The following is a 24,805-nucleotide window of genomic DNA, read 5'->3' on the forward strand; positions in this document are numbered from 1 at the left end:
GGCTGATGCAATAGTCGAGTTGGCAGGACGAGAGCCCGGGCCTACGTAGTGGTTGTATGGACGGAGAGGAAGGGGAGGATCCTGGAAACGTTGAGGAGGAAGGGCCAACAGGTTCATTGAGAGAATGGATATGCCACGACTCACCTGATTCTCCTCACACCTCTCTGACCGGTCCTTTTCCGTCTCATTTACTGGCTCATCTTCCTCGCTTCGCTCCCCAGCTGTGCGTCATAATAATTCTTGTGGTATTTGTTAAGCACTTACTATGTGCCAAGTATTGTACTAAGCGCTGGAGTAGCTGCAAGATAATCAGGCCTCACTTGGGGCTCGTAGTCTAAGCAGGAGGGAGAACAGGTGTGGAATCCCTGGTTTACAGATGAGGGAAGCTAGGCACAGAAACGATACGTGACCTGCCCAAGGTCACACAGCAGGAACGTGGCATTGTCAGGATTAGAACCCAGGGCGTCTGACTCCCAAGCCTGTGCTCCTTCCTTTAGGCCACGCTGCTTCTTTTAATAAATGCCACTGTCTGATTTTTGGAGCCACGTATCACCCGTCTTGTCTCCTCCTAAGCCCAACCAGTGCCATCGGCACAACTGCCTGATTTAAAGCCGGCAATCCCGGTTATGCCACCTCCCCGTGTCCCCCGACTTTGCTGCCTCTCAGAGATGGCTCTGGCCATGCCAAAGTCCAAGCGGGATGGTGAATGGGTGGGGGCAACGCCTGTGAGATAGGAGACAACTGAGGCTGTCAGTCAGGAGGACAATCCAGTTAGCAGGACCCCTGAACCGAAAGGTCTCAGGCTCAGCCTACGGAGGGAAATTCGGGTACGGCACACCCCAACCAATCGCTATTTCCATCGGAAGCGGTCCCGGCCTGAATCGGAAAAGGGAGGTCACTAACCTAATGCACAGTTACAAGGAGATCAGGTTGTCCCAAAGGGAGCTCATAGTTTTAATCCCCATTTTACAGATGAGGTAACTGAGGCACAGTGACTTGCCCAAAGTCTCACAGCTGACAATTGGCAGAGCTGGGATTTGAACCCATGACCTCTGACTCCAAAGCCCGGGCTCTTTCCACTGAACCGTAGGACCAAAAACACTTGGTCTGGATGAACTTTGCCCAGAACTTTTTACTTCTTCCATTCGGGCCGCAGGATATTCATACGCTTTCACTCTTGGGAAGCAATGTGGCCTAGTGAAAAGAGCACAGGCCTGGGATGTTTCTAAACCCACTTTTCTGCTGTGGGACCTTGGGTGAGTCACTTAACTTCTCTTCACCTCAGTTACCTCACCTGAAAAATAGCGTTAAATCCTCTTCCCTCTGACCCGGGATGTGAGCCCGATGTGGGACAGGGTCTGTGTCCAACCTGATTATCTCACATCCACCCCAGCGCTTAGTACAGTGCCTAGCACATGGTAAGCACTTAACAAGTACCATTAAAAAAAATCCCCATTTACTGGCCACGATTTATATATTCCACTAGCCAGCAGTTTCCAAACAACATCAGGTTTGTCACGGGCAAAATCTGCAGTATTTCTAGAGTGCCAGGTTAGGTTTCTTTGTATCAACCCACAAACCTGCACTGAGCCCCCTTTTTTCTCTCCTCCTCCCCATCCCCCGACCCTATCTCCTTCCCTTCCCCACTGCTCTTGTATATTTATTTGTACAGATTTATTACTCTATTTTACTTGTACATACTTACTATTCTATTTATTTTGTTAATGATGTGCATATAGCTTTAATTCTATTTGTTCTGACGATTTTGACCCCTATCTACATGCTTTGTTTTGTTGTCTGTCTCTCCCCTCTAGACTGTGAGCCCGTTGTTGGGTAGGGACCGTCTCTATATGTTGCCGACTTGTACTTCCCAAGCACTTAGAAAAGTGCCCTGCACACAAGTCCGATTACGGCCTTTAAGGACACGCAAGGAGGCATCCTTTCTGATCGTCACATAATAGGAACAGAAAGGCAGCGTTGACTCCAAAATGCTAAATCACATTGTTGATTGTGCCCAGGACTCAAACTTAGGCTGCATTCATCAGTCAAACAAAATTGCCATTGTCAGAAACTCTCTCTCTGCCTAGGTCTGGCTCACCTGTTTGTTTTTTTTAGTTTGATGTCCCTTTTCATTTCCTCTCGGCCTCCTGCTGCTGTTTGCTAATTATACATAGGATTAAGGGGGCAACCCACTTGTCCACCTTGATTATTCACATGTTATCTAACAGAGTATATTTGTTGAGCCAAGATCCTTTCAATATAATGCTATCTTTTGTACAATGGCCAGAATGTATTTTGAAAACTAGTATTCTCAAATCATATGGTACTTGTTAAGCACTTAATATACAATAAGCACTGTTTTAAGCGATGGTATACTAATAATAATAATGATGGCATTTGTTAGGCGCTCACTATGTGCAAAGCACTGTTCTAAGCGCTGGGATACACGATATTCAGATAGGACAAGGTCCCTGCCTTCACGGGGCTTACAGTATGAGAGAGAGCACGTTTGAATCCCCATTTTACACTGGGGAGAAAAATCGAGGCACCGAGAAGTGAAGTGACATAGTTTCAACGGTATTTGTTAAGCGCTTTCTATGTGAAAGTGCTTCTATGAGAAGCAGCATGGCTCAGTGGAAAGAGCCTGGGCTTTGGAGTCAGAGGTCATGGGTTCAAATCCCAGCTCTGCCAATTGTCAGCTGTGTGACTTTGGGCAAGTCACTTAACCTCTCTGTGAATGAGTTACCTCCTCTGGAAAATGGGGATTAAGACTGTGAGCCCCCCGTGGGACAACCTGATCACCTTGTAACCTCCCCAGCGCTTAGAACAGTGCTTCGCACATAGTAAGCATTTCATAAATGCCATTATTATGATTATTATGTGCCAGACACAGTAGTTGGTGTGGGGGCAGAACGCTTGACACGATTCATACCCACACGGAGCTCACAGTCTGAATCCCCATTTTACTGATGAGGCAACTGAGGCAGAGAAGTTAAGTGTCTTGCCCAAGGTCACACGGCAGACAAGCGGCAGAGCCAGGATTAGAACGCAGGTCATCGGACTCCACTGGGCCCCGCTGTGTCAAGCAAATCGGCACAACGTCAACCTAAGAAGCTCAGGGTCTGACGAGTCCTGAAGCAAGCCCACTGGTCAGGAGTCACTGCTATCATCATTGCACGTGACCTACCACTTATAACCCAGCATGACCCTGGGAGGAAGAAGTGGCTTCCCAGTTACCAGTCTCCTGCCCGATCCATTCCCTGTTGCCTCTGAATAAAACGGAAATATTGCCCTACTCCCAGCCTACCTGCTTTTCTACGTTGCTCGGGAACGAGAATGTGTTTGCTTCTTAAAATAGAAATTAGCGAACAGCAAATAAGGCCGTTTGCCAAACTCCAACAAGCTATCCTGATCAGACTGTACCGATCTTTCACTCTGCATCCCAGATCGCTTTTCCCACCCGCTCCTCAAAAGTCTCCAATGGTTCCCCATTCCTCTCCACAACAGGCACAAATTCCTGACCATTGGATATGAGGCACTCGATCAACTTTCCCTCTTAACGGCTCTCTTCTCTCACTACACAGCAGCCCGCATACTTCACTCCTCTTAAAACTAACTTACTGTGCCTTGTTGTCAACTCTCCTCCCTGGCTCGCTCCTTCCTCCAGCCTTTCAAATCCGCCGGACCACAGCTCTCCCTGTCTTCAAAGGCCTCCTGAAAACCGACCACCTCCAAGAAGGAGTCACTGATTGAACTTCTAAATCTCTAAATCTCACCCATCCCAACAGCTATCCTGAGCTCAGAGGTTTATACGCCTTTGCACTTGGGCATAAAAATTTATCCTTTCACATTTCAGCTATCGACAGTGGTAGCATTTGAGAATGACTTGGTTCCCATTTTGTCACAGCACTTATGTCCATGTCTGTAATCTATTTATGATGTCTGTCTTCCCCTCTAAACTGTAAGCTCACTGTGGGTAGGAATGTGTCTGTTTATTGTTATAGTGCATTCTTCCAAAAAAGCACTTAGTACAGTGCTTTGCACACAGTAAGTGCTCAATAAATACGCCTGGATGAACCAAGTCCCCCTCGATAGACTGTACACTTGTAAGGGCAGGGCCCATGTCTCTTACCCAACTGTCCTCTCCCAAGTGCTTAGTACAGTGCTGAGCACACACATTAGGTGATCAAATAAATACAACTGATGGTCAATAAATACAACGGACTTGTTGACACAGGTATCTTGAATGAGTGATTCCTCTAGACCGTGAGCTCCTTGTGGACAGAGAATGTGTCTGTTTGTTGTTGTATTGTACTCTCCCAAGTGCTTAGAACAGTACTTTGCACACAATAAACGCTCAGAGAACACTAGTCCCACCAGGAAATTTAACTAGGGCAAGAAGCCACACTTCTCTCAACCAAGCCCAGATGGATTGAAAACTTCTTGAAGACAGAAACTGGGTCTATTCTTGAAAGACTAACTCTCTGGCCTTGAGGGTTTCGTACAGTGTGCTGCTCCCAGTAAGTGCTCAGTAAATACCACTGACTGACTGACAGGCCTGTACTCTGTGGGCACACGGATAACGACGGCGCAGCAGTGCCGCCACGTTAGAAACTTTGGGCAAGCTGGAGGGTGTCTTCTTTCTGTTTTTCCAACTTCACCCTAAGTGTGAAGGACGCAGGTCAGGGATACTGAACTCCGCCATCCGTCCACCTGGAGAACCCAGAACTTTCTCCATTGCAAGGCCGGGGCTCCCTTATCTAGAGGAGAAACATCCATGCCTCCACTGGATTCCTCTCTCCCAAGAAGCCTACGCTCCCTGTTCTGGTTGGCCTGTTATTGCCAGTAAACGATCCCCTATTGGGAAAGTGTCTTGGAGGCAGCAGTTATATTATTTATTCATTCATTCATTCAATCGTATTTATTGAGCACTTACTGTGTGCAGAGCACTGTACTAAGCGCTTGGGAAGTACAAGTTGGTGACATATGTTCTAAATAGCAGAAACATTAAGGCCTATTCTCCTTAACTCCCAAGGTGCCCTTTTGTTAGCCAATTACGGGCACACCTCCCAGACCTCTCAGCTGCCTTTGAAACAACAGATCACCCACCTCTTCTTAAAACATTAACAAGCTTTGGCTTCAACTTACACTGTTGTCCTCCTATCTCTCTGACCGCTCATTCTTGGGCTCTTTAGTGGGCTGCTCCTCTGTCTCCCACGCTCCAACAGTGGGGGTTTCTCAAGGCTCATTTCTAGGTCCCCTTCTATTCTCTATTTACAACCACTTCCTTGGAGAATTTATTCGCTCCCCAGACTTCAACTACCATCTTTATGTGGATGACTTCCAAATCTACATCTCCAGGCCTGACCTCTGCAGTCTCACATTTCCTCCTGCTTTCAGGATATCTCTATCTGGATGTCTCATCGACACCTCAAAATAAACACGACTAAAACAGAGCTCCTTATCATCCCATCCAAACCTGGTCTTCTACACTGTGAGCCCACTGTTGGGTAGGGACTGTCTCTATATGTTGCCAACTTGTACTTCCCAAGCGCTTAGTACAGTGCTCTGCACACAGTAAGCGCTCAATAAATACGATTGATTGATTCTCCCATCACTGTAGACAATGCCACTGTCCTCCCTATCTCACAAACCCCTAACCTTGGCATTATCCTTGACTTCATTCTCTCATTCAACCCACCTCTTAAATCTGTCCCCAAATCCTGTCAGTTCTAATCTTCGCAACACCGCTAAAATCCGCCCCTTCCTCTCCATCCCAACCGCTATGACGATGACCCAAGCTCTTATCCTAGCTAGCCTTGACTACTGCATCTGATTTCTTATTAACCTCTTTGCCTTCTGTCTCTTCCCAATTCAGTCCATTCTTCATAATGCTGCCCAAATCATTTTTCTAAAAAAAAAAAAAAGATCAGTCCACACCTCCCCACTCCTCAAGAACCTCCAGTAGCTGCCCATCCACCTCCGCATTCAACAAAAACTCTTTACCATTGGCTTTAAAGCAATCAATCACCTCACCCCATCCTACCTTACCTCACTGATTTACTACAACCCAGCACGCACACCTGGTTTCTCTAGTGTCAGCTTGCTCGGACTGTCTCTATTGCCGAATTGTACTTTCCAAGCGCTTAGTATGGTGCTCTGCACACAGTAAGTGCTCAATAAATACAACTGAATGAATGTATCTCGCTGCCGATCCCTTTCCCGCATCCTCCCTCTGGCCTGGAACTCTCTCCCCATCCAGATATGACCAGACCACCATTCTTCCCACCTTCAAAGTCTTAACAACATCCCATCTCCCCCAGGAGACCTCCCCTGCTTAAGTTCTCTTCTCCCTGACTCTCTCTCCCTTTTGGTTTTTTGTTTTTTTTTTTTTTACACACCTGGATCTGTTCTCTTTAAGTACTTGATATTCACCCCATCCTCAGCCCCACAGCACTGAGGAACACATCCATGATTTATTTATATTAATGTTTACCTCCTCCTCCTGACTGCAAGCCCGTTGCGGGTAGGGAACGAATGTGTCTACCAATTCTGCTGTACTCTCTCAGGTGTCTACACAGGGTTCTACACAAAGTAAGTGCTCAGTAAATACCGCTGATAGATTGACACCTCAGGTCAGAGCCACCTCACAATACCATCTGCCTGTGGACGTGGCCTGCTCTGCACGAGAGGTGATCAAATCACTCCAAACGTGGGCTGAGAGTAAACAACTAACAAGAAGTGGATTCTGGCAGACGTTCTTGCGGCAGATTTTCAGGGAGCAGAAGAGACTCTGGAGCGGATAACTAAATTGTTGTCAAAACTTGGGAGGCAACTTAACTGAGAAATAGATGAATGTCGGACATTGCTGACTGAACTGCATTTTGCACCAAGGAATCACCGTCCACTGAGGTCGTCGTTGAATTGTGACCATCTACTGTATCACTGCTTGACACCACAATGGGTGGAAGAGAAATTATGGTTCTCCATCACCAACTAATTGATTTTCAAAGCAGCAGATGAACTTATAAAAAGGCTCAGTGGAAAGAGCCCAGGCTTGGGAGTCAGAGGTCATGGGTTCAAATCCCGGCTCCGCCACTTGTCAGCTGTGTGAATTTGGGCAAGTCACTTCACTTCTCTGTGCCTCAGTTCCCTCATCTGTAAAATGGGAATTGACTGTGAGCCCCCTGTGGGACAACCTGATCACCTTGTAATCTCGCCAGCACTTAGAACAGTGCTTTGCACATAGTACACGCTTAATAAATGCCATTATTATTATTATTCAATCAATACTGCTTTATTGAGTGCCAAGTGTAAGCAGATTAACTGTCTAAGCACTTGAGTACAACAGAGGGGGTAGAAGACAATTCCTGTCCACAGTGGCTAACAATCAAATGGGAGAGACAGGCAAAATAATTACAAAATAAGGGGAAGAAGTGCTCGAATACAGTATACCGATCAAAATGAACAAAAATACGGTAAGTAATTGTGTGTGCAAAAATGCTATGGTGGCTCAGCTGCCCTGAGATGACAGCAGGAAGGATAGGATCTGGGGAAAAATAATAATTTGAGGGCAAATTCTCCTATAGGAGGAGAGATCTGGTTGGAGAAAGGCTTGGAAGATGGGAAGAGCTATGATCTGCTGGATTTGAAGCAGGAGGAAGGGCAAGAGCCAGGGATGGGAGTATCACAAACGAGGAATGTGAGGAGACCTTGGAAGGAATGGAGATTGCAAGCTGGGGTGCAGTAGGAGAAGAGTGGAGAGTTTAGAGAGAGTAATAATAATAGTAATAATAACAATGGTATTTGTTAGGCGCTTACTATGTGCCAAGCACTATTCTAAATGCTAACACTAGCTGATGGGAGTGTCACGAGGCTGATGGCAAGATTTTCTGCTTGATGTGGAGAGGAATGCACAGGCTTGGGAGTCAGAGGTCGTAGGTTCTAATCCCGGCTCCACCACTTGTCAACTGTGTGACTTCACTTCACAGGCACTTCACTTCTCTGTGCCTCAGTTCCCTCATCTGTAAAATGGGGACCAAGACTGTGAGCCCCACGTGGGGCCCCAGACTGCGTCCCCCATTCCTCTCCCCATCCCCCCCCGCCCTACATCCTTCCCCTCCCCATAGCACCTGTACATGTTTGTACAGATTTATTACTCTATTTTACTTGTACATATTTACTATTCTACTTATTTTATTTTGTTAATATGTTTTGTTGTCTGTCTCCCCCTTCTAGACTGTAAGCCCGCTGTTGGGTAGGGACCGTCTCTCTATGTTGCCAACTTGTACTTCCCAAGCACTTAGTACAGTGCTCTGCACACAGTAAACGCTCAATAAATGCGATTGAATGAATGAATGACAACCTGGTGATCTTGTATCAACCGCAGTGCTTAGAACAGTGTTTGGCACATAGTAAGCGCTTAACAAATACCATTATTAGTAGCAGTAGTAGTATTAATGGCCAACCATTTTTGAGGAGTGGGGCAGCATGTGGAGAATGATATTTTAGAAAAAGCAACACAGTAAAGTCTGGACAAGAAAGGCGAGAGGCTGGAGGCGGAAAGGCAAGCAAAAATGCTCGTGCAGGAGTCAATCGTATTTGCTGAGCGCTTACTGTGTGCCGAGCACTGTACTAAGCACTTGGGAGAGGATAACACAACAGCAGACTCATTCCCTGCCCACAATGAGCTTACAGAAGCAGCATGAGAAGCGGCATGGCTTAGTGGAAAGAGCACAGGCTTGGGAGCCAGAGGTCGCGGGTTCTAATCCTGGCTCCGTCACTTGTCAGCTGTGTGACCTCGGGCAAGTCACTTCACTTCTCTGTGCTTCAGTCACCTCATCTGTAAAATGGGGATTGAGACTGTGAGCCCCATGTGGGACAACCTGATTACCTTGTATCTCCCCCAGCGCTTAGAACAGTGCTTGGCACATAGTAAGCGCTTAACAGAAACCATCATCATTATTATTACAGTGTAGAGGGTGAGACAGGCATTAACGTGAACAAAGAAATTACGGATATGTACATAAGTGCTTTAGGGTCAGGGTGGTGAATTAAGGGAGCAAGTTACGGCGACCCAGAAAGGAGCGGGGAGAGAGGGCTAAGTCAGGGAAGGCCTCTTGGAGGAGAGGTGCCTTCAATAAGGCTTTGAAGATGGGGAGAGTCATTGTCTGGCAGATATGAAAAAGGAGGGTGTCCCAGGCCGGGCGAATGCAGGATGTAGGAGAGAGGTCGGCAGCCAGACTGGGATATACTCCGGCGCTTAGAACAGTGCTTTGCACATAGTAAGTGCTTAACAAATACCATCACTATTATATATTGAGCCCACAGCACTTGTATATATGTATATATGTTTGTACGTATTTATTACTCTATTTATTTATTTTATTTGTACATATTTATTCTATTTATTTTATTTTGTTAAAATGTTTTGTTTTGTTCTCTGTCTCCCCCTTCTAGACTGTGAGCCCACTGTTGGGTAGGGACCATCTCTATATGTTGCCAGCTTGTAGTTCCCAAGCGCTTAGTACCATACTCTGCACACAGTAAGCGTTCAATAAATACAACAATGAATGAATGAATGAACTTGGACCTGGGTGACGACCACTGGGACGGAGAGAAAGGGGTAAATCCTGCACATGCTGTGTACCAACCGACAGGACCTTAGCAACAGACTGAATTTGAGCGTTGAGAGAGCAAGGAATCAAGGCCTTGTGAGCCCCAGGTAAAGACACAGGGCATGCTGCGTGGCTCAGTGGAAAGAGCCCGGGCTTGGGCGTCAGAGGTCACGGGTTCAAATCCCAGCTCCGCCAATTGTCAGCTGTGTGACTTTGGGCAAGTCACTTCACTTCTCTGGGCCTTAGTTCCCTCATCTGTAAAATGGGGATTAAGACTGTGAGCCCCCCGTGGGACAGCCTAATCACTTTGTAACCTCCCCAGTGCGTAGCACATAGTAAGCGCTTAATAAATCCCATTTTAAAAAATGTGTTTCATCGGACTGTACTTGCACCTACCCCAACATTTAGTGCTTGGTACATAGTAAGTGCTTAAGTATCACAATTACTAATAGTAGCAAAATGGCAGATTTCAGAAACAGGTGGTATTCTCAAGTGTGACCCAGAAGTGGAGGACAGAATTTGGGATGGAAGATGGGGAATTCAGTTTTTGACATCTTGAGTAATAATGATGAGGATGGTATTTGTTAAGAACTTACTATGTGCAAAACACTGTTCTAAGCGCTGGGGGGGGGATACAAGGTGATCAAGTTGTCCCATGTGGGGCTCACAGTCTTAACCCCCATTTTACAGATGAGGGAACTGAGGCCCAGAGAAGTGAAGTGACTTGCCCAAAGTCACCCAGCTGACAAGTGGCGGAGCCGGAATTTGAACCCATGACCTCTGACTCCCAAGCAGCCACGCTGCTTCTCTCGAAGAGGATGACCCTCTCTAAAAGATGACCCTAATGCGGAGGATTTCAAACGTTTGGAGATGTTCAAAAGGAGTCAGCCTGCTACAAGAGGTTTTATGAAGATGGGAAGGTTATTGGACAAATTCTACATTAAAGCTGAAAAAATCAGTACCCCTGTCAGCAAAGCAAGCTCTGCTACAAAAACTCAAGAAGCAGTGTGAGAAGCAGTGTGGCTCAGGGGAAAGAGCGTGGGCTTTGGGGTCAGAGGTCATGGGTTCAAATCCTGCCTCCGCAAACTATCAGCTGTGTGACTTTGGGCAAGTCACTTCACTTCTCTGGGCCTCAGTTACCTCACCTGTAAAATAGGGATTAAGACCGTGAGCCCCCCAGGGGACAACCTGATCACACTGTAATCCCCCCAGTGCTCAGAACAGGGCTTTGCACATAGTAAGCGCTTAATAAATGCCATTATTATTATTATTATTATTATTATTATTATTATAAAGAGCACAGGCCTGGAAGTCAGAGAACCTGGGTTCTAATCCCAGCTCCGCCATTTCCCCGTTGTGTGACCGTGGGCAAGTCACTTCACTACTCTGTGCCTCAGCTTCCTCACTGTAAAATGGAGGTTTAATACCTAGCCTCCCTCCTTCTGAGACAAGATAAGATAGGATAAGAAACGCTTCCTCCTTAAGGAAGGAGTGTTCTAGATAAGGAATGCTTTGGACTTCATTATCTTGTACTTAATTTGGCACTTAGTAATCAATGGTATATACTGAGTATTTTCTGTGTGCACAGCACTGTACCAAGTGCTGGGAGGGTACAGAGGGTTCAGAGTTTGTAGAAATGATCCCTGTCCACAATTAACTTACAGTCTAGTACAGAATTTAACAAATACCACAGTCATTATTATTCAATCATCCTTCAAGTCCTCACTCTCTGATGGTGCGCCTGGATTTGCTTTTAAAAAGGTTAAACAGTTATTAAACTGCAGATGATCAGTAAGGAGAACGATGACACTGTTCCAAAACTATAATTTCTAATGGAATTGGGAGAGGTGGTCTTCCCTTCCCACACCCATGAATTCCGCTGCTTAGAGCCATAAAAAACGGGGAAGGAATCATGCTTTTCTTTCCATGGTATCAGTAAGAGAGTAATAATAATGCTAATTATAGCATTTGTTAAGCGCTTACTATATGCTAAGCACTGTTCTAAGCGCTGGAGTAGATACAGGGTAATCAGGTTATCTCACGTGGGGCTCACACTTTTAATCCCCATTTTACAGATGAGGTAACTGAGGCACAGAGAAGGTAAGTGACTTACCCAAGGTCACACAGCAGACAAGTAGCGGAGGCAGGATTAGAACCCACGACCTCCGACTCCCAAACCTGTGCTCTTTCCACTTAGCCACACTGCTTCGGGTTTTGGGGGGAGTGGGCAAATTATAACAAGACCTCAGTTTAATCAATGAAGACAGGAAACAGAAAAGTTTTAAAAGACGTATTTTTCCCATTGCCTATGAACCCGTACCTGTCGAATAAAAGATCTTACTCTACCAAAACTCACACCGCTAGCCATTAGGAGAGAAAAGTGAGACTGCTAATTCCCTCCATTACAATTAGCTATTAAGCATTTGTAAGACACTCATAACTAGTAACTTGCCAAATCTTGTTTTCCTAATTTCCCCGCCGCAAAATCTGCAGCCAGTGTCATCAGGAACTCAAACCCAAGTGGGTGAAAAACAAATTTACACACGAAAAAACACAAGACCTCTTTCACCGTTTAAGATGGGCCTCAGAGGAAGCGAACTATAAAACAAACCAGCAGATTTACTTTCATCCGTCCCGCTTCTTCAGAGGGCCCATACAAGCCAGAGGGCTGGCTTGTAAAATTTCAGATTTGAAATCCGCAAGCAGGGGTCTCTAATCTAATCTAGACAAAAGCATCTGTAGGGAATGTCATTTCTCCCTAGAATGGAGCTGATTAAGATTCTAGCAAGCTGTTTCAGGGTAGTGGTTTAACAAAGCCAGCTTCCCAGCACAAACCCAGACTCAGGGCGAGCCGAGTTTGCCCAGGAAGAACAACGTAATGTTTTACCCCGGGAACCTTTTAAGATAAATCTGTAAACAATGTAACTTTTATTCCCCCCCTCCCCTACAAATTCAGAGTTTAGACAGCTGAATAACCGGTACATTTGTCCTGAAATACAAAACAAAACCAATGACCTCAGAACAGTGGCAGAATGAATCAAGTCTCTTTACTCCTAGGGTATTTTAAATCGTCGTCGCCATTTCTAAGCCCTCTTGCACCAGATGAGACCATTTTACAGTCGCCACTCCGGTCTAGAAGAATTTAGTTTCATGCATCTCTGGGATGAGGTGAGGGGAAAGACCACTTAGTGGAGACCTTGCAGTCCATCCAATAGGTAAGGAACAAAGCCCACTCACTCTAGGCCATGATTAGCAAAGGCTGGGGAAGATTTCTGCTCAGAAGCGCTGGCCAGTGTTTCGCTTTAGCCGTGACGATAAGTGTTATTAAATTGGCATTTGGGTTTGGACCCTGTATTCACTCAATCCCCCAGCCCTTACAAACATAGCCATAATTTTTTACGTCCATCTCTCCCGCTTTAGACCGTAAGCTCCTCGTGGGCGGGGAATGCGTCTGTCGACTCTGTGATATCGCACTCAGTCCAGCGCTCCACACACAGTAAACACTCAGATGCAATCGATGGGTTGATTAATCCTTAGATGTTGGCGGAATTTAATCCTCAGTGGAAAGCACCGACTTTTATTCAAAATGAATCCGGCGCCTCGCTGGGGCCTGAATCCACCGGCACTTGCTCGCACTAAAGGATTCAACTCCTTGGGTTCCGAACACTTCCCAAAGCGCAGAAGCCAGGTCTCGGGCCTTAGGGAAAAGTAGCTTTTACGGAGTGTTGTGGCGTAGAGAACGGGGATGAGGGCGGAGGAGGAGGAAAATGAGATTTTCCTGACGATACACCAATTCTGCACCACGAAAATCAGAGACGCAGCGTGGCCCAGTGGAAAGAGCACGGGCTGGGAGTCAAAGGTCATGGGTTCAAATCCCGGCTCCGCCACTTGTCAGCTGTGGGACTCTGGGCAAGTCACTTCACTTCTCTGGGCCTCAGTTACCCCATCTGTAAAATGGGGAGTAAGACTGTGAGCCCCAAGTGGGACAACCTGATCACCTTGTATCCTCCCCAGCGCTTAGAACAGCGTTTGTCACATAGTAAGCGCTTAACAAATACAATCATTATTATTATATACTGTGTTTGATCCCCCCACCGCCGGCCACCGAAAAAAGGCCACGGCGACATCGACTTCCCGATCCGGGTGTAAAATAAGCTTTATGACCTTCTAAATTAACATAAGGGACATGGTCTTCTCTACAGTTGCCAAAACTGAAGCGGGCATTTTGCGTGCCTGTAGATTTAAAACAGGCTATTTAACATCCTTAGTCTTTTAGACTGTGAGCCCACTGTTGGGTAGGGACTGTCTCTATGTGTTGCCAATTTGTACTTCCCAAGCGCTTAGTACAGTGCTCTGCACATAGTAAGTGCTCAATAAATACGATTGATTGATTGATTGATTGAATGTAAAAAAGGAACCGGGCAAAGAAGGAACGAACAAGCCAAGGGTGGACATGACAGGGCGATTTCAACGGAAAAGGCGCGATAAAGAGCCACGCACGAATAACTCAGCGATAGCAGAGTGTGGACTCAAGCAACCATTATGACAGGGGACCTAAGTTATAAAATCATCCACGCAGCTATTTCACCAAGGTCTCCAAGCACAGCAGATCAAAGGAGGTATCCAGTGCAGGCACGACAGAAATTCTCCACGTAGAAGGCTTGACGGCTCTCTCTCCTTGGGCACGATCCTCAGTTTGGATGCTGCGGGTTCGGTCCCAGAGACGAGGATGGGGGAAGCTCGGAGAGACCATCGCTCCCTTCCTAACCTTTGGAACGACGGAAGAATCGGAGTGGCACGTTTGGCGTGCAATCTGAACCTTAGGCACTTGGTGATGAATTCTTCAAACTTCCCAATCTCTTTTAAGTATTAAAATACTTCAGCTCCCCGCGGGAGGCAGGGCCAAGAGAAGGGACTTGAGCTAATTGAATTTTAGTTCTAGCCAATAGCGGTGGGGATGTCCAGCCCACCTATGTTTTCTTTAAAATATTATCTTTGGCACCATTTTTCACGAATGCTTTTACCTCGATACTACTACTACTACAACTATTACTACTACGACTACGCAACAACCTGAATTTTGGCAATTCTCGTAACCAGGCATCACTCTCAAACAGACATAGAAATCTCCTGCTCCAATGCTGCTCTTTGAGCCATTTTTGTCATCGCGCGAGTGAATTTTAACTCCAGCATTTCTCCGCTTCCCCCCAACTCTCCAGGTTTGTCCGTGTGTGCTCTGCCCAGCTGGGTGCCGAGTAGACGTGAGTCTTCCAATCAATCCATGATATTTATTGAGCATCTACTGTGGGCAGAGCATGGTACTCAGGGCTTGGGAGAGTACAAAAGAGTTGGAAGACACAGGCCCTGACCACACAACGGCAATGTGCGTGTATACACGCTGCCACCGTAATTTCGCAGCCAAGTTACACCTCAAAATATATTTAACCTCCAAGCAGATCGTCAAAGCTACTGCTGCCAGGGAAAAGAAGAATCACCCTAAGAGCTTGCATCTTAGAACAGTGCTTTGCACGTAGTAAGCGCTTAATAAATGCAATCATTATTATTATTATTATTATCTGACCATGAAATTAGGTTGGCTCCAGTGCCCTGGACTCAGGAAAGCAGTAGACAACCATAAAGCCTTTGATATGGGGGCAGGGGTGGTGGGGAGGAGGGCCCAATAGGGATGACAATGATGTGGACGAATTAATGTTAAAATCTGTGGGCTTCTAGTTTCAAGGACCTGGCTCCCGGTCCCCACAGGGTAAGCCATAATTTCTTGTTGGTCAAACACTTAATTCTATTTCTATTGTTGGGGTCGATTTTTTGGATCTTGAGACTGCATGACTGCACTTTATATTATATACAAGAAGCAGCGTGGCTCAGTGGAAAGAGCCCGGGCTTTGGAGTCGGAGGTCGTGGGTTCAAATCCCACTCCGCCAATTGTCAGTTGTATGACTTTGGGCAAGTCACTTCACTTCTCTGGGCCTCAGTTACCTCATCTGTAAAATGGGGATTAAGACTATGAACCCCCCCATGGGACAAGCTGATCACCTTGAAACCTCCCCAGAGCTCAGAACAGTGCTTTGCACATAGTAAGCACTTAAAAAATGCCATTATTATCTCTTCTGAGGAAACCATCAGGGCTATTGAGTGAGCACTTTGTGGGTGGAGAGCACTGTACTAAACGCCTGGGAGAGTACAATACCTAGCTTCGCAATTGCACCTGGGCGAGTGCAATACCTAGCTTCCCCATCTTTGGCTTCACGTACTTTTCCCGGATCCAATTAACAGCACTAACTGCCAACTCACACACCAGCTCGGACCGGTTTTCATCACGGAAACCGAGTAACAAACACGTTCCACGTAAAAAAGGCCCTAAAGGTGATGAGCTCGGACGAAAGACTCGAGTCTTCCAGCCGTCAGAAAAGGCGCCGCTCGGCTTTTCATTCATTCAATCGTATTTATTGAGCGCTTACTGTGTGCGGAGCACCGTACTAATCAAACTCTTGGGTAGCCAGCTGATGCGTCGTCCGGGTCTCTGGCTTGTGCCCTTTCCCCTTTCTAGCTTTTGACTTCTTCACTACCTCCTGGTACCTGCCCCCTGAGGAAGGGGGAGAAGGGGAGGGGAAGGGAAATTTGGGTCTCTGAACCCAGTTAGGGTGGCTAGAGGTTAACAACTCCGAGGAAAGGTCTGATGGAAGCAGAGTCGTGGTTACCCACCTCCTTGCTAGAATGGACCTCGAGGCTGTTGGAGATTTGACATTTTCCTGGGACAAGGGTGGCTTCGTTTGGGCCTAGCGTGCCCCCCGCCCCACTCCGTTATCCTAAGGAACGGTCCCGTTTGGCCTGGACATCTTGGCTTGGGGCTGAGACTAGAACGACGGTCCCGTTCTTGGATTAATCCTAGGTTCGAAGACAATGGAGAGGTAAACCTGGCTCCTGGTGACCCAAAGGGGGCTTCCAGGGAGGTCCCGAGATGAAGCAGATGCCCCGGGTCCTGAAAAAACAGTGCAAAAAGCCCCCGGAAGCAGCGTGGCCTAGGGCGGGGGAAAAGACCCCGGGCCCAGGCGTCATTCAATCGTATGCATTGAGCGCTTACTGTGTGCAGAGCACTGTACTAAGCGTTTGGGAAGTCTAAGTAGGCAACATCTAGAGACGGTCCCTACCCAACGGTGGGCTCACAGTCTAGAAGGGGGATAACCCGTGTGACGTCGGGCAAGTCGCTTCGTGGCAAGAGCCCGGACTGGGCAGTCGGAGGTCGTGGGTTCTAATCCCGGCTCCTCCGCTTACCAGCTCTGTGACTTTGGGCAAGCCATTTCACTTCTCTGGGCCGCAGTTCCCTCATCTGGAAAGTGGGGCTGAAGACCACCTGATGACACTGCATCTACCCCAGGGCTTGGCACCCCGGGAGAGCTTCACCAATACCATCCTCATTACTGTTATTATTTTCTGTGCCTCAGTTCTCTCAGAGAAGCAGCGTGGCTCAGTGGAAAGAGCCCGTGCTTTGGAATCAGAGGTCATGGGTTCAAATCCTGGCTCCGCCAATTGTCAGCTGGGTGACTTTGGGCAAGTCACTTCACTTCTCCGGGCCTCAGTTCCCTCATCTGTAAAATGGGGGCTAAGACTGTGAGCACCCCCGTGGGACAACCTGATCACCTTGTAACCTCCCCGGCACTTAGAACAGTGCTTTGCACGTAGTAAGAGCTTAATAAATGCCATTATTATTATTATTCCCTCCCCTGGAAGACGACCTGTTTGCCCCTCCTACTCAGACTGCGAGTCCCCCGCCCCACCGTGGGACCTGCTGATCTGGTATCTCTCCCGGCGCTTAGCACAGCGCTCCACGCCACCATCCTGACAAGGCGTCGTGAGACCGGAGCCTCCGTGTGCCAGGGTCCGGAGGGTCAGTTGATGTGAGACCGGGACGGCGTCTGGACAGCAGCAAGATCTATTCATTCATTCAATAGTATTTATTGAGCGCTTACTGTGTGCAGAGCACTGTACTAAGCGTTTGGGATGTCCAAGTTGGCAACATATAGAGACGGTCCCTACCCAACAGTGGGCTCACAGTCTAGAAGATCTAGGGGAGCCCAGAGCGGGGCCAGAAGCCCCCTAAGCCCAAATGATTCGGAAAGGACGGCACCGGGGTCAAGGCTTTTTCTCAGTCACTGTGAGCTCCTCCTATCAGGTCCCACAGTTGGGTTGGGGGGCCGGAGAGGAGGGAAAAAAGTGACAGTCCGAGCAGGAATAGTTGAGAAACCATTCAAGTGCTTCAGATAGCTCTTGCTCCTCTTCCTCCTCCACCTCCCCTGTGGAGAGGAACCCTTCTCTGATGGCTGAAACTCCAAACGGGCCCAAGACAATAATCAAGTTCTCTCCTTCCCTCACACCTCTCGAACAGACACCGTGACCTGGATGGCTCAGTCACCTCAAAATCCTCCCACCCAACGCCCATCCGGATTCCAAAACGTCCAAAGTCCCTCGGTAACGGTAGAGCGAGCCCTCCGGGGCCTCTGAAACCTCAAAGAGCTCGAGCCAGGGTGGTCCTCCCTGCTCAGAGCAACCCCGCTCTTGCTCACCATCTTGAAACGGTTTGCTTTTGGTTTGGTTCTGTTTTCTCCCCTCTCCTTTCTGTAGACGAGTTTAGAAACACAGGCCTACGTCGGCTGCGGGTTGCGGGTAAAAAAAAAAATTCACCCTCACCAAGGGCCCTCTCCCCACCCCCTTCTGAGTCACGGGACGAAGCCGTGGAAACGATCGGGTTGCCAAGAAAACCGCCAAGGATGCTCTCGTTCATCCGCCGACCGAATTCGGGTCCCATCGGCCCCTTGCCGTACCCGGACACCGAGGCCCGACGCCTCATTTTCCATTAGAGTTGGAGGGCTGGAATTTTCCTCCGGTTTCGAATGTTGTAATCGATCTGCCCCCCGGCTCGTCGTCTTAAATAACAAAACCGGTGAAGGACACTGCAGCTTTAAATATTTCAGCACTCGCTAGCAGATAGACTCCATTGCAATATGGCTCTGAAGGTCGCGTCCTATTGTCTCTTTTCTCTGCAAATCTATCGGACGGCTTACGGGCTTTGTTTTAGATAATAACAGATGGCTCTCCCCGCCACCCCCGCCACCAGAATTTGCCCTCCATCTCTCCCCCCGCGACCCCGTGGCTCCAGTTTTTTTAGAACCACGCAGGCCCAATTCTGCCCCAACGGCAACCTGCACTTTCTTCAGCATCTTACCTGCCGTTTTGCGTTCGGCATGTCGGGGGTCTACATTTTGGAGGGGTGGGGGTCCCCCCCAGGCTAGTACCGCCCAGGGGGAATCGGGCAAGGGGGTGGCAATTCCGTCCTCCTGGGTATGAAGCGGGCTGTGGGCCATCAGGCCCACCCGGACGGTTTTTTAACCTCGGGTTTCCAAAGGACATTTTCTCTCTCAGCATGCGGCAAGGAAAATAATCCAGGTCTGTGGGGAGTGGGAGGTTGGAAATCACATCCCAGAAGCCCGGACTCTGCTAGGCAGGGACTCGTCACTGCTTCTGGAGGGATTTCGGAGGACGGGCCTGGCTCCGTGGCCAGAGCCCGGGCTTGGGAGTCAGAGGTCGTGGGTTCGAATCCCGGCTCCTCCCCTCCTCAGCTGGGTGACCTTGGGCCAGTGGCTTCCCTTCTCTGGGCCTCGGTCCCCCTCACCTGGAAAACGGGGAGGAAGACCGCGAGCCCCGCGTGGGACGCCCCGATGACCTTGTATCTCCAACCCGCCCCCGGGGGCGCTTAAAGCAGTGCTTGGCACACAGTAAGTGCTGAACACACACCATCATTATTATGATCCCGGCTCTGCCACTTGTCAGCTGTGTGACCTTGAGCCGGTCGCTCCGCCTCTCTGGGCCTCAGTTCCCTCGGCTGTCAAATGGGGATGAAGACTGCGAGCCCCGCTTGGGACCCCCTGACGACCTTGTATCTCCTCCGGTGCTTACGGCAGTGCCTGGCACGGAGTAAGCGCTTTACAAATACCCTCATTATTACACCATGATAATACCATCAATACTATGATAAGTATTTGGGGGGGGTGATAATGATATTGATACGTATGGGGGGGGGGGTGTCCCCAAGTGCTAGTAGTAATAATAATAATAATAATAATAAAGTATGGGGGGAATGATATAATAACGAGTATGGGGGGGAAGAGGGCCATGCAGCTTTCTTGGGGGGGAGGAGTCTATAAATGCTAATAGTAATGCTAATAAAGTATGGGGGGGTGTAATAATAATAAGTATGGGGGGGGAGGGGGGCATGCAGCTTTCTTGGGAGGGATCCCCAAATGCTAATAATAATAAAGCATGGGAGGATGATAATAATAATAATAAAAAGGGGGGGAGAAAGGGGGACTTGCAGCTTTCTGGGGGGGGGCCTCAAATGCTAATAATACTTAATAATAAAGAATAGGAAAATGATGATAATAGTAATAAGTATGGGTGGGAAAGGGGGGCATGCAGCTTTCTGGGGGGGGGGGGTCCCCAAACGCTAATAATAAGTATGGGGGGGATGATACCAATAATAAGTATGGGGGAGGGATAGGGGGCATGCAGCTTTCTTGGGGGTGTCCCCAAATGCTAAGAGTAATAATACTAAAGTAGTAATAATACTAAAGTATGGGGGCAGGATGATAATAACAATAATAAGTATGGGGGGGGGGGGGAAGAGGGCATGCAGCCTTCTTGGTGGGGGGGGGTCCCAAATGCTAACAGTAATAATACTAAAATATGGGGGGGTGATAATAATAATAATAATGATAAGTATGGGGGGGAAAGGGGGCCATCCAGCTTTCTTGGGGGGGGGGGTCCCCAAATGCTAATAGTAATAATAAAGTATGGGAGAATGATAATAATAATAAGTATGGGGGGGAAAGGGGGCATGCAGCTTTCTTTGGGGGGGGTCCCCAAGTGCTAATAAAGTATGGGGGGGGTGATAATAATGATAAGTATGGGGGAGAAACGAGGCATGCAGCCTTCTTGGGGGGGGGGTTCCCAAATGCTAACAGTAATAATAATAAAGTATGGGGGGATGGTAATAATAATAATAAGTATGGGGGGAAGGGGGACATGTAGCTTTCTTGGGGGGGGTCCCCAAATGCTGATAAAGTATGGGGGTGATGATAATAATAAGTATGGGGGGGAAAGGGGGCATGCAGCTTTCTTGGGGGGGGGGGGGTTCCCAAACACTAATAAAGTGTGGGGGGGATGATAAGTATGGGGGGGAAAGGGAGCATGCAGCTTTCTTGGGGGGGGGGGGGCCCAAAAGCTAATAAAGTATGGGGGGATAATAATGATAAGTACGGGGGGAAAGGGGGCCATGCAGCTATCTTGGGGGGGTCCCCAAATGTTAATAGTAATAGTAATAAAGTAGGGGGGACGATAAGGGGGGATGATAATAATGATAAGTATGGTGGGAAGGAGGGGCATGCAGCTTTCTTGGGGGGTCCCGAAATGCTTATAGTAATGCTAATAAAGTATGGGGGGATGATAATAATAAGTATGGGGGGAAAGGGAGGCATGCAGCTTTCTTGGAAGGGAGGGTCCCCAAATGTTGATGGTAATGATAATAAAGTATGGGGGGGAGGGAGGCATGCAGCTTTACTTGGGGGGGTCCCCGAATGCTAACAGTAATGCTAATAAAGTATGGGGGAATGATAATAAGTATGGGGGGGAAGGGGGGCATGCAGCTATCTTGGGGGGGGGGGGTCCCCAAATGCTAATAGTAATGTTAATAAAGTCTGGGGGGTATGATAATAATAAGTATGGGGGGGAAGGGGGGGCATGCAGCTTTCTTGGGGGGGGGGGGGGTCCCCGAATGCTAACGGTAATGCTAATGAAGTACGGGGGGGATGATAATGATAAGTAGGGGGGGAAAGGGGGCATGCAGCTATCTTGGGGGAGGTCCCCAAATGTTAATAAAGTATGGGGGGGATAATAATAATGATAAGTATGGGGTGAAGGGGGACATGTAGCTTTCTTGGGGGAGGGGGTCCCCAAATGCTAATAGTAATGCTAATAAAGTATGGGGGGGATGATAATGATAAGTATGGGGGAGAAGGAGGCATGCAGCTATCTTGGGGGGGGGGTCCCCAAATGCTAATAAAGTATGGGGGGATGATAATAATGATAAGTATGAGGGGAAGGGGGGCATGCAGCTTTCTTTGGGGGGGGGGGTCCCAGAATGCTAATAAAGTCTGGGGGGATGATAATAATGATAAGTATGGGGGGAAAGGGGGCATGGGCATGCAGCTTTCTTGGAGGGGGGTCCCCAAATGCTAATAAAGTATGGGGGGATGATAATAATGATAAGTATGGGGGGGAAAGGGGGCATGCAGCTATCTTGGGGGGGGGGGTCCCCCAAATGCTAATAGTAATGCTGTTAACGTATAACAGTAATACGTGGGGGGGGGAAGGGGACATGCAGCTTTCTTTGGGGGGGGGGTCCCCAAATGCTAATAGTAATGTTAATAACGTACGGGGGGATGATAATAATGATAAGTGGGGGGGGGAAAGGGGACATGCAGCTTTCTTTTGGGGGGTCCCCCAAATGCTAATAGTAATGCTGTTAACGTATAACAGTGATACGTAGCGGGGGGAAGGGGACATGCAGCTTTCTTTGGGGGGGGGGTCCCCAAATGCTAATAGTAATGTTAATAATGTACGGGGGGATGATAATAATGATAAGTGGGCGGGGGAAAGGGGACATGCAGCTTTCTTTTGGGGGGTCCCCGAATGCTAACAGTAATGCTAATAAAGTCTGGGGGGATGATAATAATGATAAGTATGGGGGGAAAGGGGGCATGCAGCTTTCCTGGGGGGGTCCCCAAATGCTAATAATGTATGGGGGGTGATAAGTACGGGGGGAAAGGGGACATGCAGCCTTCTTTGGAGGGGGTCCCCGAATACTAATAGTAATCCTAATAAAGTCTGGGGGGATGATAATGATAAGTATGGGGGGAAGGGGGGCATGTAGCTTTCTTGGGGGGGGGGTCCCCAAATGCTAATAGTAATGCTAATAAAGTCTGGGGGGAAGATAATAATGATAAGCATGGGGGGAAGGGGGGCATGTAGCTTTCTTGGGGGGGGGTCCCCAAATGCTAATAGTAATGCTAATAAGGTATGGGGGGGTGATAATAATGATAAGTAGGGGGGGAAAGGGGGCATGCAGCTATCTTGGGGGGGGCTCCCCAAATGCTAATAGTAATGCTAATAAAGTATGGGGGGATGATAATAATGATAAGTAGGGGGGGGAAAGGGGGCATGCAGCTATCTTGAGGGGGGGTCCCCAAATGCTAACAGTAATGCTAATGAAGTGTGGGGGGATGATAATAAGTATGGGGGAAGGGAGGCAGGCAGCTTTCTTGCTAATAGTAATGCTAATAAAGTCTGGGGGGATGATAATCATGATACGTATGGGGGGGAAAGGGGGCATGCAGCTTTCTGGGGGGGGGGTCCCCAAATGCTAATAGTAACAATAATAAAGTATGGGGGGATGATAATAACAAGTATGGGGGGGAAGAGGAGCATGCAGCTTTCTTGGGGGGGGGGGGTCCCCAAATGCTAATAGTAATGCTAATAAAGTATGGGGGGATGATAATAATGATAAGTAGGGGGGAAAGGGGGCATGCAGCTTTCTGTGGGTGGGACCCCAATGCTAATAAAGTATGGGGGATGATAATAATGATAAGTAGGGGGGAAAGGGGGCATGCAGCTTTCTGGGGGGGGGTCCCCAAATGCTAATAAACCATGGGAGGGATGATAATAATGATAAGTAGGGGGGAATGGGACATGAAGCTTTCTGGGGGGGGACCCCAAATGCTAATAAAGTATGGGGGGGATGATAATAATGATAAGTAGGGGGAAAGGATGCATGCAGCTTTCTGTGGGGGAGGGGTCCCCAAATGCTAATAAAGTACGGGGGGATGATAATAATGATAAGTAGGGGAGAAAGGGGGCATGCAGCTTTCTGGGGGGGGTCCCCAAATGCTAATAAAGTACGGGGAGATAATAATAATGATAAGTAGGGGGGAAAGGGAGCATGCAGCTTTCTGGGGGGGGGTCCCCAATGCTAATAAAGTCTGGGGGGATGATAATAATAAGTAGGGGAGAAAGGGGGCATGCAGCTTTCTGTGGGGGGGGGTCCCCAATGCTAATAAAGTATAGGGGATGATAATAATGATAAGTAGGGGAGAAAGGGGGCATGCAGCTTTCTGGGGGGGTGGGGTCCCCAAATGCTAATAAAGTATGGTGGGATGATAATAATGATAAGTAGGGGGGAAAGGGGGCATGCAGCTTTCTGTGGGGGGGGGTCCCCAATGCTAATAAAGTCTGGGGGGATGATAATAATAAGTAGGGGGGAAAGGGGGCATGCAGCTTTCGGGGGGGGGGTCCCCAATGCTAATAAAGTATGGGGGGATGATAATAATGATAAGTAGGGGGGAAAAGGGGCATGCCGCTTTCTGGGGGGGTGTCCCCAAATGCTACTAAAGTATGGGGGGATGATAGTAATGATAAGTAGGGGGGAAAGGGGGCATGCAGCTTTCTGTGGGGGGGTCCCCAAATGCTAATAAAGTATGGGGGGGGGCTGATGGTAATAAATATGGGGGGGGGGGGGCTGTCCCCAAGTGTGGGTGGCGGTTCGGGTCTGGGTACCTGGAAGGCGAGGAGTCCGGCGTTGGGGGCGTTGGCGTTGTCGTGTCGGAGGGGGCCGTCGTCGGGCCAGGGCTTGGGGGCTTGCGGGCGGGGGCCCTTGGGCGGCCCGATGACGCTGCCGGGGCAGAAGCCCTTCTTCGGCGGGGACAGGGGGCTCAGCGCCGGCAGCGGGCCCGAGCCCACCGCGCGGGCCCCGCCGCCCCAGACCCAGCCGGAGGGGGAGGAGGAGCAGGCGGCGGAGGAGGAGCAGGGCGGCGGAGGCGGCGGAGGCGGCGGAGGCGGCGGCGGCGGCGGCGGCGTTGGCTTGGGGGCCGGGCCGCCCAAGGGCCGGGGCGCGAAGGGCGTGGGGCCGGGACGCCGGGACGCCGGGCCGAAGGCCGGCCCGAAGCCCGGGGCCAGCGGGCCGTGCGGCGGGAAGTTCTGGAACAGCAGGGCGCCGTTGACGGGGGCCCCGCCGGGGAAGAAGCCGTCCTCGCCGGGCCCGGACCACGGGGCCCCGGCGCCGC

The 24,805-nt window shown here is 48.8% G+C and overlaps 1 protein-coding gene across 2 annotated transcripts in view; it reads right to left on the minus strand.

Moving 5' to 3' along the window:
- Positions 1-24,526, minus strand: part of CPEB3 (cytoplasmic polyadenylation element binding protein 3) — a 180,052-nt gene extending 155,526 nt beyond the window's left edge. The window contains exon 1 of one of the 2 annotated variants that reach the window (XM_038764075.1): positions 24,300-24,526. The gene's annotated coding sequence lies outside the window, so the exon portion shown is untranslated. The remainder of the gene's footprint in view (positions 1-24,299) is intronic. The other variant, XM_038764074.1, reaches the window with a different exon arrangement.
- Between the last annotated feature and the right edge of the window lie 279 nt (positions 24,527-24,805).

This window comes from Tachyglossus aculeatus, chromosome 22, assembly GCF_015852505.1.
Source record: "Tachyglossus aculeatus isolate mTacAcu1 chromosome 22, mTacAcu1.pri, whole genome shotgun sequence".
In the NCBI taxonomy this organism is placed as follows: domain Eukaryota; kingdom Metazoa; phylum Chordata; class Mammalia; order Monotremata; family Tachyglossidae; genus Tachyglossus; species Tachyglossus aculeatus.